A 16,580-nucleotide genomic window follows, 5' to 3' on the forward strand; every position below is an offset into this window, starting at 1 on the left:
TGTATGTTCAGCTCATTCTAGGGTATCTTCTTTCCCCCTTGTTAGTTTTAAACCTGATAGTGCCACAGGCCATGCCTCCTTTCCTCAGGGGTTGTACCTCAGCCTACTAACCCTGCCCAACCCTGCCTAAGACGCTGCCACATGTCCCTGATGTATGCAATTAGTCACTATTCCACTCTCCTTATACATTTGGGAGATGCAGCTAAGGAATCCAGGGTCAACCTCTTATCTGGATGACATTAACAACAATTCTCATTTCTACTGTATTGTTACAGTTATAAAGGGCTTTCTACCCAATAGTTCTGCAAAAGAGATAACACAAGCATTATGATCCCCATTTGGCAGATTAGGAAGTTGGGGCTCTGAGTGGTCACCCAGTGCATTGAGTGATTAGGAGAGGATTTGAATACAGGCCTCTGAACTCCAGTTCTAGCTCTTTCCCTAGTACCTGATATTGCTTCTTAGTGCTCATATGTAAGAGCTCAAAGGGATCTTAGGAATAATTTACTTAAATCCCCTCATTTTATAGGTAAGGAAACTGAGGCCAAATTAAGTCATAGATGGATTAAGAGCTAGAGGGGTCCTGAGAATCATCTATTTCAATCCCTCACTTGATAGATAGAAAGACAGATACAGATTATTTAAGCATTTACTATTTGCCAGGCACTGTACTAAGCATGTGTGAGTGTGTGTGTGTGTGTGTGTGTGTGTGTGTGTGTGTGTGTGTGTTTATAAGCTTCTTCTCTTTAGCTCTCCTGGCAGCAAAGGGACTTTTTAATAAAAAGTCCCCATTGCCATTTCTTCACTTACTTCTATGTGCATAGGTCCAATGACTCCAAACACAACTTCAGGCACCTTGTTTCCTATTTAAATCAGGAATTCAAGTGCCATCTTGACTTTCTTCTAACAGATCAGCCATGAAATCATGGAATGCTGACACCCTTAATAATGGCAATTAGTAATCAGTTGTTTCATACGGCCTCTGATTAGGGGAGTATGTGGTTGGGGGAGGGGAATGGCCTAACCCAGTCTCCCCTCCTTTCATCTAGGATTTTCTTCTAGCTTCCATCATTCCAAAAAAAAAAAAAAAAACCAAAGGAAGCGAATAGACTATCTTCAACCTGCAAATGTAGACCTGGACGAACCAAGATGTAGAAATAAGCACTTCTTTGGATGGAAACAGCAGCAGTAGCAGCAGCAGCATTAATAATGATAACAACAATCCCTCCTACTTCTATGGTGCTTCAGGGTTTACAAAGCACTTGCCTCATAATAAGCCTTCAAGGTGGGTAGTGTAGTGTTATTATCTCCATTTTATAGGAAATTGAGGTTTAGAAAGGAGAATTGATTGTTCCATGACCAAATAACTAGTAAAGAGCATTCACACATTCCTATAGAATTTTCCTTTTTCTTTCTTCCCTTCCTCCTTTCCTCCCTTCCTCCCTTCCTTTCTCCCTCCCATCATTCCTTCCTTCCTTTCTCCCTCCCATCATTCCTTCCTTCCTTTCTCCATCCCATCATTCCTTCCTTCCTTCCTTCCTTCCTTCCTTCCTTCCTTCCTTCCTTCCTTCCTTCCTTCCTTCCTTCCTTCCTTCCTTCATTCCTTCCTTCCTTCCATAGCTAAACAAGAGTTACCTCTACAACCTGCTGAATAAGTGATCCCATGGCCTTTGTTTGAAGACTTTCAATGAGCGGTGCTCACCACCTCTCCAGGCACAACCCATTCCACTGTTGGAAGGTTCTTGTTCTTAGGAAGTTTTCTTATGTTAAGCCTAAATCCATCTCTCTGCTACTTCTACCCCTTGCCTGCTGGAGCCAAGTAGAATGAGCCTAATGCTTTTCCAGGTATTTTCCCTGAAGGTACTTGAGGAGAGCTTTCATGTTCCCCAGAGTCCTCTTTATTTGAGGCTAAAATCCTTAAGTTCCTTCAGTGATGCATTTTATGCCATGATGTGAAAGCTCTTCATCTCCTGGTCATTCACCCTCCTCTAGATGAGGCCTTATCATTGTTCTTCCTACAAATTCAGCCCCCCATCAGAACTGAGCACAGCATTCCACATTGTGTCTGAAGAGGGTAAATTTAACTTAGAGACTGGCCCTTCCCTACTGAACACTGTCCCTTACTTAATGTGCTCTGTGTCCACATTCTTTTTTTTAATGTGAAGATTTTTATATTTTATTTTTTTCCAGATTACCAGTGAAAGCAAATTTTAACTTTATTTTAAAAAAATTGAATTCCAAATTCTCTGCCTTCTTCCCTTTCCTCCCTGCTCCCTGAGATGATAAACAATTAGATATGGATTATATATAGTTCACATTCTTCTTTTGGCACTAAACCACATTGTTGACTGATATTAATTTACCAAATTTACCAATTTACCAAAAACTCCCAATATTTTTTCAGTCTAGATACAAGTCCCCCATCTTGCACTTAGGAAATTGATTTTTTGAACCCATGTGTGAGACTTTACATTTATCCCCATCACATTTCATCTTATTAAATTTAACTTAATCTTTTAATCAGTCTGGATCTTTTTGGATCCCAACTGCCATTTGATGGGTTCACTATTCTTCTCAAACTGACAGTGCTTAGTGATGGACTAGATTTGGGAAGCAAGGAAGGAGAAGGAGAAGATGATCTTAAGAATTCAATTCTGAATACTGGGAGAATGGTACTTGGGAGAATTGGCAGAGATTGAGAAGGTACAGAGGGAAAGTTCATCTTGGGACAATGATGGCAAGGCAATTTTTTGATATATTGAGTTCCTTGGGACAACAGAACATATAATAAAAATTTCTAGTAGGCAGTCGGGAATATGAGTCTGGAGTTTGGAAGAGAAGATTGAGCTAGAAACATGGATTTGAAATTCATTTACAAAGAGGCAGCAGCTAAAATAATATGAATAAGATCTCGAAGGTAAGACTATAGAGTAGAGGCCTCAGGTTATCATGGAAACCTTTGACCAATGATTTGTATTATTCTGGTTGGAAATTTCTGCACATTATTTGTTTCTAACTAATGATGTCCAGTTAGTTTTCATAGACTTGATTTTTGTTTGTCTTATGAATCCCATCACTATAAGAAGGGATACTTTGCTAAGAAAACCCCAAATGGGGTCACAGAGAGTTGGATGCAACTGAGATGACTGAACAGCAACTGTTCACAGTACCCAGGGATACTCAACTCAAGGAGTTTTATCCATACCTGGTCACTGTCATCTAATAGTTCATGGTCTAAGACTGTGGAAACTCGGATATGGACACTCAGACACAGGAGATAAATTGGAACTATCTGTCTGTCTGTCTATCTATCTATCTATCTATCTATGTATCTAAAACCCATGACCCTGTTTTCTAACATCTGGATTGAACATGAAACATGTTCTGTCTTGTCAGAGGTCAAGGGAGAGAGTCCAAACCATCTCTCTTTTGCTGATGTTCTCCCTTCCAAAGTACCTTCTGGGAAATCTCAGAATATAACTTGACTATTAGAGCACATGTTGAGGTCTCTGCAGATGTGCAAAAAAGGATCTCCAGAACCTGCCTTTACAAGCACTCAAAGTAACCATGCATATTATAGACATCGGACAGCCTTTATTACACTTCATAGAAAATGCAGCAAACCCATAAAGATCTCAAACTAGTACATAAACAATTATTACAATTCTTCTCTGCCAATGAGTCCCTTCTATTCCCAGGGTCCCCCAGTTCTCCAGCCTCATAGTATTACCCTGTGATTTAGACTCTCCTCTCATGAGAAAAAATAACTTGGGATTGCTAGTGGGATAATCCCCTAACTTTCCAGTGAATCCTTCTTTCACCCCATTGATTTATACAAGCATTCATTTTTATGGTCCTGTCCTGAGGAGTTGGGCTCCCCCGGAAGGAAAATTATCTCCTTCCAGGCAATGATTAGCCCAAGCCCTTGGCCAGCCATCTTGGGACCTCAATGAATCTTCCTTTCTCTTTCTTGGGTCTTTTACCTTTCAGCTCCAGTCCTTCCTGTTTCTGATCTTTTAGTTGCCATCTAGGCAAGTGGATAGCTAAATGGTACAGTGGATAGAGTTCTGGACCTGGCATCAGGAAGACTTGAGTTAAAATCTGGCATCAGATATTTGCTAGCTGTGTGGCCCTGGGCAAAACACTTAAGCAGTCTGTGTCTCAGTTTCATCACCTGTAAAGTGATGGGATCAGATTTAATGGCTTCTAAGGTCCTTTCTTGGCCTAAATCTGTAATCCTATGATCCTAAGTCATGTAAGCCCTCTGAACCTCAGTTTCCTCCTTTGTAAAAAAAAGGAGTTTGAACAAATGACAAAGTCATTTTCAATTGTAGGTGGACAACACTATGACTAGATGACCTCCAAGTTTCCTTTCAGTTCTAAATCAATGATCCTTCAAGATATGCCTATGTTTAGACATTCTTTATGCTGCCGTTTGTGTATAATTCAGAAAAAAAACCACTAAGCATAGGAATAACATTTATTTTCCACATACAGTTGTACATATAACTCATTGAACTGGTGCATCTGTGTCCGTAATGTGGACAGATTCTGCAAATAGAAAATGAGCCCAGAATTTCACAAAAGAAGCTGACTGGATTGCCTTTGGGAAATGGGGCAATGCTTTTAATGCCTCCTCCAATTTTCTCTCTGAGACAAAGGCCCTAACACTCATAGGCTTCTGGTAATGTTGCATGATTGAATAATAGAATGATACAGGCTCCAAAGGACTGAAGTAGAGGCTTACCCAAATGGTGAAGGAAATATGTGTGGTCAGCATAAGAAGGCAACATCACAGTTCAAACAGAGAATCACACAGGCAAAAGGTCATCAAAGAATTGCATGACCAGAAAAGAAGATGAGCTGGTCATGGGAACGTGGACAGACCCATGTTCTACTAGTATCCTTGAAAGGAAGGCCCCTATCACATTGGATGGGCCCTTGATGATGAACTCATTGGAGGACATGCACAAGCGTCACATGGGGAGGATACTTGTCTGCCTCCTTGGTGGAACCTCCCAAATCAATGAGGTCACAGTTGGAGTGCTGGAGCAGCAGTATGAGTTCCACCCCCCACCATATTATCTTGTATGTGTTTTGTATATACTAACTTTAAGTTCATGCTGTCTTTTACAACCCAATATAAGTTCCTTGAGGCTGGGACTCTTCTATTTTTGTCTTTATACTCCCAACACACACAGCACAGTACCTGGCACTGGGGCCTTTTGATAAGTGCCTGTTGATCGATTGATTGAGTAATCAGTCAGAACAGAAGGAATGACCGAAGAGGACCACGTTACAGGCATCCTTCTTGGCTCCCCCTTCATATTTTCAAGAGCGGGAGCCCAGAGATTTTTAGTGATGCCTCTCCCTGCTTTTGATCACTTTTCAAAGTGGCCCAAGGAGAGATACCGTATTCCAAATCCAGGATTTTCAAGGATTTTGCTGGAGTGGGTGCTCGCCCCATAGACACAGTGTAAATCCTCCATGCCTCATTTATTACATGGTCTGTGAGTCGCCTGTGGTCTAAATGTTCTGTATCTCCTGACCACTGAAGGTCAGTGGGAGTGAGTCCATGTTCTGAAATGCATCAAGGGAAACAGAATCCCAGCTTTAGAGCTGGAAGAACCTCAGAAACCATCTAATCTAACCCTTTTATTTTACGGAGGAGAAAACTGAAGCCCAGAGAGGTTAAGTGACTTGTCCAGGGCCATACACTTAGTGACAGTCAGGATTTGGACCTAGGCCTATTGACTGCAAATCCAGTACCTGTTGCTATACCCATTTCTCCCTATTATGATTCCCCTTCTGCTACCAACTTTCTGAAAACTAAGTATGTTGCTGGAAATGCATCTTCTTCATGACCAGAGATATTCCTTTATCAAAGAACTTGAGAAAGCATACACAATGGAGAACAACCCAAAGAGTATTTCAAGGGCATCACCAGGACTTTTATTCCAGTGATTTTTCTGAGCACTGAACCAAAGGGCAAAACTTGTCTAGCTCCCAAGCCCATGCCTTTAGTAAGCCAGCAAGGTATTTGTGAGAGGGAGCAAAGGAAGGTGCCCCCTAGCTTGGAGGTTTGTTTGGGACGAGCTGACTTACTGTTAAAAGACAATGACGTATTCAAGTGACACACATTCTCCTTCCCTCAGTCACCTGCCCTTCTCCTTTCTCTCCTGGCCATTGTCACCCATTGGGAGCCGGACGTGATAGCCAGCCAGCCACCGACATGCTTGGCATTTCATGCTTTCAAATTCAGCCCATTCATTCCAGTTACCTACTAGAACCAAGGGGTGCAGAGGCGCATCGGGCTCTTTCATCCAGTCGTCATTGGCTAGTTCAATAATAGCATTCACATGCTTCACTTCAGTGCAGATCAAATCCAACACTGCCTTCTCATCCCTGGCTTCCAGGGAAGACTTTAATCTCTTCACCAGATCAGAGTTGAGTGGGTAGTCGGGAAGATAGTCCGAGCTGGACATTTTTAGCAAGTTAGACTGCAGCAGAATATTCTTCTCAAATGAGTCCAAAGTGAGCAGCTGTTGCAGAGAGAGTGTGGTGGGGGGGAGGAAGGGTGTTATAAATAGGATCAATGCGGCTCTGATTACCAATTACCATAAGTGGAGGGTGAGGTACAAGTCCAGCCCTCCCCTGAAAAGTAGCTTTCCCAGGGGGAGAACGGTGTGTTTGGTTTTGATCAGATCCAGTGAGGCTGGCCTCGACAATGTGGGTGCTTATGGAAGGAGTGACTGAAGAACTTGGTTACCTTGAAGACTTGGACTTTAGCACGAGCAAGATCCTGTCTGAAAGCACCAAAATCTTTTGGACAGCTGGGACACTTTGTCCAGCTCTCTGTGTGGACAGCTTTCAATAGCTCATGTAGCTGAAAACCGCTTTATTCAATCACTCTCTGAAAACAACAGTTTTTAAGTTTGTAGGACAATCTCTCCGCCCACCCAAGCAATAATTCAAGTCCATTCAACAAACAATTATGATATGTAATAAGGCATGAGCTATAGTGTGCTGTGGTAGCTAGAGGACAGGCCTTGGAATCAAGAGGACCTGAGTTCAAGTTCTGCCCGTGACACATACTGGCTAGCTGGGTGATTCTAGGCAAATCACTTAACACCTTAGGGTATCCAAGGCAGCCCTCTAAGATGAAGTTATAAGTGAGTTAAAGGGAATTTCCATACTATGAGTTTCCCACAGGCCAAGACCATTAAAAAATAGAAGAATGTATTATTAAAAAAACAAAGAGTAATTCTTTATATTTACCCATAGTTTTGGGAGAGCGGAAGGCACAAGGAATAGAGTTTAACACATATTCTCTGCCTGTGTTTCTGGGTTTGCAGCTCAGTTTGAGAATGTGGCTGGGACAGATCCAGAGAATGCCTGGCTACTGTCAGATCATAGCTCTCTGGAGATAATTCACAACTGAAAATAGACAGTCACTGAGGTTTTCAAAACATGTGAATATTAATGGACTGGGCCAAGCTGGGCTATCATGGAGACTGGGATGAGATCAACTCACTTCGAGCCAATACAGGTTTCTTAGGCGCTAGGGATGCAAAGTTCCATGGAGAAGATGACATTTGGGTCATGTATTACTGTTACCGAGTGCTTGCTTTACCAGATCTCATTTGATTCTGGTAACAGTCTGGTAAGCCAATCAAAGTGGGGCAAGACTTATTGCAGTCCATTATATGGATTGTAGACTCAGGAACCTTAGTCTCAGAGAGGTCTAAGGTCACACAGCCAGTAAGTGACAGAGCCCAGACTGAATGTAGGTCTGTGGTGCTCTTTTTATTACCACCCAAGATGAGCATATGGCAAAGTCCCTTCCATTCCAGCTCTGTGAGGTAGGTGCAACTCATTACGTGGGTCCCACTCAGGGCTGTAATGGGCTGTCCGAGGTTTTGTTGTTCATCCTTTGCTTTTGAAGAGGACCGATGACATCATGGGGTGATGTCTTGACTTGAACATGAACTGGATTTAAGTGAGGCAGAGTTGCACAACGTTGTCAGCCTCACTTTCTCTTCCACAGTCATCGGAGTGCAGCGGTGAGGCAAAAATCAGGATGACTGGTGATAACCCAGGATGCAGTAGATGACCTTGGTGTCCTCAATGTCTGCCATGCTCTCAGTGTGGCACAGCTCCTGCTTCAGCCACCTTCCTGGCTGTTAGAACAAATAGCCCTTGTCTGCCCATTCTTCACATGCGTGGGGTAGACATTTCCTAATTCGCTGGTGGGTTTATGTCCTGTTACTTTCCACCTAGCTGCCCCTCCATTTGGTTTTGTTTTGTTTTTTTTTACCAGGATGTGGCCGCTGTGCGTGCTCCAGCTTCTTGGAGCTATGTGAGAGTTGGGAAAAGGTGGACAGCAAAGGTGGATGAGCAGCCCTGAAAAGGGCTTGGCAAGCCCTCATGCCAGAGGTGCCCAAGGTAAGAAGAGATCAATAGCCAAGACTGCCCCACTCCTTCCTGACTCAACTGCTCCCTCCTTTCTTTCTCTACTGTAGCCTTGCTGGCTCCGGCCCCAAACCTGAATTGGAACTGACTGATGCTGTTTCCCACTGTATCTGGGCACTAATGATACACAGATATTTGGACCCAAGGTGTGGAAAGCATCCTTTCCCTTTGGTTCGGCTCAGTCTCTTCCAGGGATTTTCAAAAGGATCTCTCGAAACTATGTTAGGTGATGGAGATACACAGATGCAAACAAAATAGCTCTTCCCCTCAAGGAGTTTCTGCTCTACTTGGATAATATAATGTGGGGTCATACATTTAGACTTGTATGGACCCTTAGAAACCATCAAATACTACTTCATCTCCCAGATGAGGAAACTGAGGCCCAGAGAGGTTAAGTGACTTAATGTCATTAGATCAGAGATTGAGAGTTGGAAAGGACCTTAGAAGTCATCTACTTCAATCCTCTTGTTCACATACAAAGAATGTTGTTGAAGAGTCGTACCCCATGAAGGGTTTTCTTGGCAAAGATGCTGAAGTCATTGCCATTTACTTCTTCAGCTCATTTTATAGATGAGGAAATTGCAGCAGGCAGAAGTTGAATGACTTGTCCAGGGTCACATAGCTAGTAAGTGTCTGAAGCTAGATTTGAGCTCAGGCCTTCCTGACTCCAGGCCTGGCATTCTGTCTACTGAGCCACCAAGCTGCCCAATTACACATGAGAAAACTGAAACCTAGAGAGACACGTGGAGTAAGTAGCTGAGTCAGGATTTGAACCCAGGTCCTCTGATTACAAATCCAGAACTCTTCCTCCTGTGCCTCTTAGAAAATAAATACAAAATGATATGAAGTAATTTCAAGAAGGAGATAACTCTAACATCTGAGTCAGGGCAGGGAATTAAGAAAGGCCTTGTGTAAAAGGGGGCAGTTGAGTTATGTTCCAGAGGAAGCTAAAGATTCGCTCAGACAGAGGGGTGTGTGTGTGTGTGTGTGTGTGTGTGTGTGTGTGTGTGTGTGTGTAGAGCATATTCTTGACACGGGGGCCGGCCTGTGCAAAACCCAGAGGTGACATGAAGCAGCATGTGTGGCCAGGCTGGTGCATCCCCAATGGGCAGTCCAAGGAGACCACATCGTAGCTCCTTGTCTCAATTCCCACTCTCACGGACAAGTCATGGCTTCCAGCAAGTCAGCATCTCCCTGTAAGGGCCCTAGGGGTGCCCAGAGGAGTTGGCATGATTCTTCTCTAATGCCATTAGCTGTGGCCCCCTTTCTTATGTGTCCTTCCCAATGTTAACCACCAGGTGTAGTTAGTATCTCCCGTAAAATGGGGTAATCAGAGTATCTGCTTTAGAGGGTTAAGATCAAACAGCATGATGTATACAAACCTTAAAACACTAATACTTGCTCGATATTCTTATTATTATTTTATTGATACAGATCAGTGATTAGTGATCCATTGTAATTTAACTAATTAACATCAATTAACTTTTACAATTAGATGTTTACTGAGAAGATAGAGGAAGAACAGAAGTGACAGGGTATTCCTTCCCTGTACCCCCATCAACACTCAGGGTCACCTTCTGTACTAATAGTCTTTGGGAAGAGTGTGCTCAAATTTATATTACTTTTTTTTTAAATAAGGCATTCACTCCACCAAGTTCATGTCCCAATATGGCACAGCAGATCAGTTACTGTCTCTCCCTCGTGATGCTTTTGACCTACTTCTTTGCTGGGTGGTCAAGCAGATTACTTGGGGACTTTGCTCCTCATTGGGTTTGGCTGTCCCTAAAATATGGCACAGGCTCTGGCTTCCAGCTGTCCGGCAGCTGACTATCCTGATCTTTTGAAACTCACAAGGTTGCAGCTTTATTAGACAACACCTTCATCTAAGAGTAGTGGAGAGTAGCTGTAACAGAGACAGAAGCATCAGTAGGGTCATGAACTCACGGACCACGTGGTGGTGAATCAGAAGGGGACATTAAAGCTGGTGGTCTTCATCCCTACCTGGAGGCTTACAGTACTCCTCACTCTACGCAGCCAGGAAGGACAAAGGAGAACCGGATCTTCCATTTAGTGCCTTTCGGAATCATTTTCACTTCCAGCTCAACTGTCAGTCAAAAGGCTACTCTTCTTAATATGTAAAAGAGCCTAGAAATAATACCTGCCCATACTTTGAATCAGTCTGCTTCCATTAGATGTCATTATGCCTTCCTGGGAGCGGGCTCCCCTTGACTGCATGGGGATACCATCAACTAAGCATAATGCACCTTCTCATATAGATGGTCTTGGCAAGTCTCTCATTAGAGTAACATGAAAAAAGATTGGAAAGGTGGGTGGGAGCTACATTGTAGAGGGCTTTAAATGCCAGGCCAAGAATTTTGCAATTTGTCCTGGAGTAAAGAAGGATCCTCTGGAAATATTAAAGTAGGGCAGTGATATGGTAAGATCTGTGTTTTAGGAATATCAATTTAAAAGCTGTGCAGAAGAAGGATTGGAAAGGGAGTTGGGAAGAAGGGAGGCCTTCTTCCCAACTAAGTCGGATGTACTTGGCACCTGGTCTAGCAAGCACTTAAAAGATGCTTGTTGACTATGTTAGTAGAGAAGAGGAGGATTGAGAGAGATATTGTGGAGATAGAATTGGTAAGATTTGGCAATTGATTGACTTTGTGGGGTGAGGAAGACTGGGGGATTGAAAATGAATGTCGGGGTGAGGGTGGTGGTGCCCTTGACAGACACAGGGAAGTTAGGAGGAGGGGTTGGTTAGGGGGAGAAAGAAAAGTTCCCGATTTGGACCATGTAGTGCAGGACTTCAGCAAAATGTCAGAAACCGAAATAAGGTAATTTAAAGGAATAAATGGGCATTATTGGAGACTGCTCTCCAACACCAAATCAGAAGGGAGGTAAGGATGGAGCCCTCGTTAAGCTGATAATAAAGATGACAAAAGCCTCCAAATACAGAGCTCACAGATCTTAATTACTGAGCTCTCTGTTTGGTATTAATCAGCAGCACATACGCTGGGCTAATCACGCCAGCTAATTTTGTTATAATGTAATTCTTTGTCAACCACGCTATGTATAAATTAGGGATTGAAATGTAACTAACACAAATTATATTTAAGGCAACATGAATATCTTGATTTCGGCATCGGGTCTCTCCACCCTTGTGTCTTCTCTCCTTTCTTGTTCTGTTCCTATCTCCTATGGGACAAGCACGTCTCTCAGCTTTCTCTTGGTGATCGGTGTACCGAGGTTGGGACGCTGCCACAGCGTTCTTCAAAGGACTCTTAGCACTGCAAGACACGTCCAGGTCCTCATTGTGAAGATGAGGAAAGCAAGGCAGAGAGGTTAAGTGCCTTGCTCTAGTTCACACAGCAACTACCTAGCAGACGTGAGGTTTGAATTTGGATCCTCAGGCTCGGTGTTCTTCTCACTGCAAACCTATTTTCCTTAAACACAGAAATGACCATATCACCCATCCCCACAAACTGCAGTGGCTCTCTGTTGCATCTGGAATCCAATATAAATTCTGTTTGACTTTCAAAACCTTGTACAACTTGTCCCCAGTTGAATTTTCCAGCTTCATTAGACATTATCCCCTTTCCTACGCTCTATGTTCCACCAAATTGTCTTGTTCTATATTCTTCAAACAAATCACTCCGTCTCCCATCTCTGTGACTTTGCACTGGCCATCCCTCACACCTGGAATGCCCTCCCGCCTCCCTTCTGCCTCACAGAATCTCTCGTTTCCTTTGTGACCTAGCTCAAATGTTCCTTTCTGCTGAAGCCCTTCTGATGCCCTTCTTCCTTCCCTCCCCAAATGCCTCCTGTTGGTTTTATTTTTATTCTGTATACACTTACAATTTGTACAGGTTGTCTTCCCTTTCAGAATAGGAGCCCCTTGAGGGCAAGGACTGTTCAATTTTGTCTGTCTGTTTACCAATCCTGGAACAAAACTGGTGCTTCATTAAAGCTCATCGATCGCGTCTCCACTTAACTTTGGCAGCCAGGTGGCGCAACTGGGACTTGGAGTTGGGAAGACTCAAGTTTGAATCCTGTCTCAGACACTTAATGAGTTGTGTGACCTTGGGCAAGTCACTTCATCATTGCCTCAGTTTCCTTAGTTGCAAAATAGAGATCACAATAATCCCTACCTCCCAAGGTTGTTGTAAGAATCAGATGAGATATTATATTCAAACCTTAAAATGCTATATAAATGTTAGTTATTTTATGTTAGGCATTTTTGTTGTATTTTATGTTATTTTGGTATATTTTATGTTAGATATTTTTAATATCTTCTATTTAATAATAATTAACAGGAATGCCCTCTACGAAATAATGTAAATGATTTCAAAACCCAGAGGCAGAATGGAAGTTAAAAGCACATGGGGACAGTTTTCACTGCATTTTACTTCCATTGTCCCATCTGCCAAGGTGGGGAGGAATCCTTTCAGACAGCTACAGATGCTGAGCTCTCATGCCAAGGTGTTTGCTCAGCTTCCCAAAGCTGCCATTTTATATCGGCAGGAGAGCCCAGTGAGCACTAAACCTCAAAGAGTAGTAGCAGGATAGCAACTTAGCCACTTAGCCCAGGGTTGGCCTGAACTTTGCTGAATACCAGATGAGAACGATAACAATCCTAGTGACTGGTGGCTTTTCAAGGTGATTTAAAATCTGTAAAGCACACTGCACACACACCAGTGGCTGCTCCTCAAGCAACCTGAGGAAATAGGTCCTGCCTAGATTCTTAACCCCATTTTGCAGAAGTGAAACCTGAGGTTCAGGGAGTTGAAATGACTTGCCCATCATAATACAACTAGTAAGGGCAGGGGTAAGAGCAGGATATGAGGCCAGGTTTCTCTTGACTCCAAGCTCAGCACTGGAGCCAACTACTCCATATTCACATACAAAAGATAGCAGGCTCTGAGGGAGCCCCGACCCCACTCTCATTAAAAAACAATCTGACCTTTATTCAGCACTTTGCTGAGTGCATTTCCTCCCAATCCCTCTCCCCCTATAACTTAGGTCACTATTTTGTCTCTTTTCTGAATTCATCCATTAACTTAATTTCTACATCCTCCTTCTCCTCCTTCTTCTCCTTTTCCTTTTCTTTTCCTATGTCTCTCTCCCCCTCCCTCTTTTCCTCTGCTCCTCCCTTTTTCTGTCTGTCTCTCTGTCTCTTTCCCTCTGTCTCTGTCTCTCCTTCTCTCTCTCCCTCTTCCCTTTCTCCTTCCTCATCAATTCCTGTGGGTTCAATGATCATCTCTACTCAGTTAATTCTGAGATTTATCTAATTGGCCCTAGTTTTTCTCTTGAGCTCTAGTCCTGTCACCAACTGCTTACTGGATGTTTCCAACTGGATGATCTGAGACATGTCAAACTCAACCTGTCCAAATCAGAACTCACTTTCCTGCAAACCCTCCCTATTTCTGACCTGCTCTAATTAGCACTACCATACTTTTGTTCATCCAGGGTCACAACCTTAGACTCCTCCTGGATTCCTCACTCTCCCTCAGCCCAAATATCCAATCAGTCACTAGATCTCGTGGCTTCTACCTCCACATTCCACATATTGCCCATCTTCTCTCCACTCACACAAACACCAGCCTCATTCAGGTCCTCCATCACCTCTTGCCTGGACTACTACGATAGCCTTTTAACTGCCCTCCCTGACTCACATCTCTCTACCTTTTCCAATACATCTTCCACACAGCTGCCAAAGTGATGTTTCTAAAGCATGGTTCTGATCAGTGGGTAGAGCAGTGGTTCTGAAATCAAGAGGATCTGGGTTCAAATCCTACCTCTGACATTGAGTAAGTCATTTAAGCTACGTATACCTCAGTTTCCCCCTCTGTAAAGTGAGGGGGTTGGACTGGGTCATCTCTAAGGTCCCTTCCAGTTTTTAATCTATGACCTCTTTGGTTCTGACATCACTCACATACTCAATACATTCATTACTGTGGCTATTTATTGCTTCTAGGGTCAAATTCAAACTTGTCTCGGCATCTTAAGCCCTTCGCAACCTGGATCCAACCCAACCTTTCTAATATCATTGCACATCATTCCCTGTCATACTCTCTAGGGTACAGCCAAGTTAGCCTTCTCCTTGGGTTTTATGTACAAACACTGCATTTCCCAACTGTGTGGGAGCCTTCACACATGCTGTCCTCATGCCCAGAATGCCCTTCTTAGAATCCTCAGTTTCCTTCCAAAACAAGGTCAAACACCACCTTCTTTCTACATGAAGCCTTTCTGGATCCCTCTGGATGCCTGGGCATTCTCTCCCCTCTTAACAAATTAACTTGGACTTAATTTGTACTTTCTTTATTCTTATATGTGTCATTGTCTTCTGCAATAGAGTGTAAGCCCTTTGTGAATAGGAATAATTTATCTATTTCTTTGTGTCCTCAGTGCTGTGCCTAGCACAGTGCCTGGCACATAGTAGGTGCATAACAAGGGTGTACTCATTTGATTCATTTTTGTTCCTTAATATAATATATGCTGCTTGAGGGAAGGGACCATTTCATTCGGTCTTTGTGTACCCTGGCACAGCACCTAGTTCACAGTAGGTGTTTAATAAATGTTTATTGATTGATACAAGTTGTCACATCCATTAGAATGTAGCTTTTGTTTTTTCATCCCCAGTACCTAGCATAGTGCCTGGCATATAGTAGGGAAAGGGATAAGCATTTATATAGTGCCTACTACGTGCCAGGAACTTTGTACATATTATCTTATATGATTCTCACAACAATCATAGGAGGTAGGTGTTATTATTATTCCCATCTTACGTTTGAGGAAACTGAAGTTAAACAACTTGTCCAAAGTCACACAGCTAGGGAGTATCTGAGGTTGGATTTGAACTCAGATCTTTTTGACTCCAAGTCCAATGCTTTATCCACTGAGCCACCTAGCTGACTCTAAGTAATAGGTACTTAATAACTGTTTGCAGATTGACTAATTGATTGTTTGTCTGACTGGCAATGATGATGATGATAAGATGATGGTCAAAGTCACTTATACCTGTGAGCATGTCCATTGGGGGTGGGGATCTATGAAGGGCTATAGGACCCTCAAACTACTATTTTTATTATGTCCATGAGACAAGTCAGATAGGATAGAGGTGAAAAGGTTTTGAGTAAGCCTGCCCCACAGGAGGGGATTCCAGAGTCCCTCCCTTTTTATTAAAAAAGTATCTTGGTACAGCATTATTACGTGAAGCTCTGGAAGAAGGATGAAGCATTTGTAGAGAACCCTTGGGTAATCTAAGAGAAGCTAGTGGAGCCTCCAGTGATGATGATGGTTGACATTGTCTAACCCTCTCAAGCTTACAAAGGCTTTAAAGGTGGAGAGTCCCCAAAACCTTAGTGTGATATTAAGCCAGCAGAGCTTAAAATTTCACCAAGGAATCTTAGAGTTGGAGCGGGGCTGAGGGACCACCCAGTCTAATTTAAACTGGAATCACCCCTAAAATATCCTTGACAAATGGTTGTACAGTCTTGGCCTGCTAGCCTGGAGATAGTAAGATCCAGTGGATAGAGCAGTGGTTCTGAAATCTAGAGGACCTGGGTTCAAATCCTGCCTCTGACATTGGATAAGTCACTTAACCTCTATATGCCTCAGTGTCCTTCTCTGTAAAATGAGGGGGTAGATTGGGTCCTCTCTAAGGTCCTTTCCAGTTTTTAATCTATAACCTCTTTGGGCCTCAGTTTCCTTCTCTGTTAGGGTTGAGGCCTCTCCTATCTATGGATGTGTGATTACAGATACAATCCTCAGGATCTAGTTCATAGAATCAGATTTAGAGGTGGAAAGAATTGATCCTCACATCCCCTACCTCAAACAGATGAGGAAACTGAAGCAGATAAAAATTAAGTGACTTGATCAAAGTTACCTATCTAGTAGGTATCTGATGCAGTATTTGAACTCAGGTCTTCCTGCCTCCAAGGCCAGTGCCTCATCCATCACACCAGGTTGCCTCAGTTATAACAGAGAATCACAGAGCTGGAAGAGGCTTTGGAATACATCTTGTCTATCCCTCATTTTACAGAGGAGGAAACTGAGGTCCAGAGAGGAATGACTTGGCAAATTGTCCTAGTTAATGGGGCACTAGGGAC

The sequence above is a fragment of the Vombatus ursinus genome, unplaced genomic scaffold (assembly GCF_900497805.2).
Source record: "Vombatus ursinus unplaced genomic scaffold, bare-nosed wombat genome assembly UNPS02012901.1, whole genome shotgun sequence".
In the NCBI taxonomy this organism is placed as follows: domain Eukaryota; kingdom Metazoa; phylum Chordata; class Mammalia; order Diprotodontia; family Vombatidae; genus Vombatus; species Vombatus ursinus.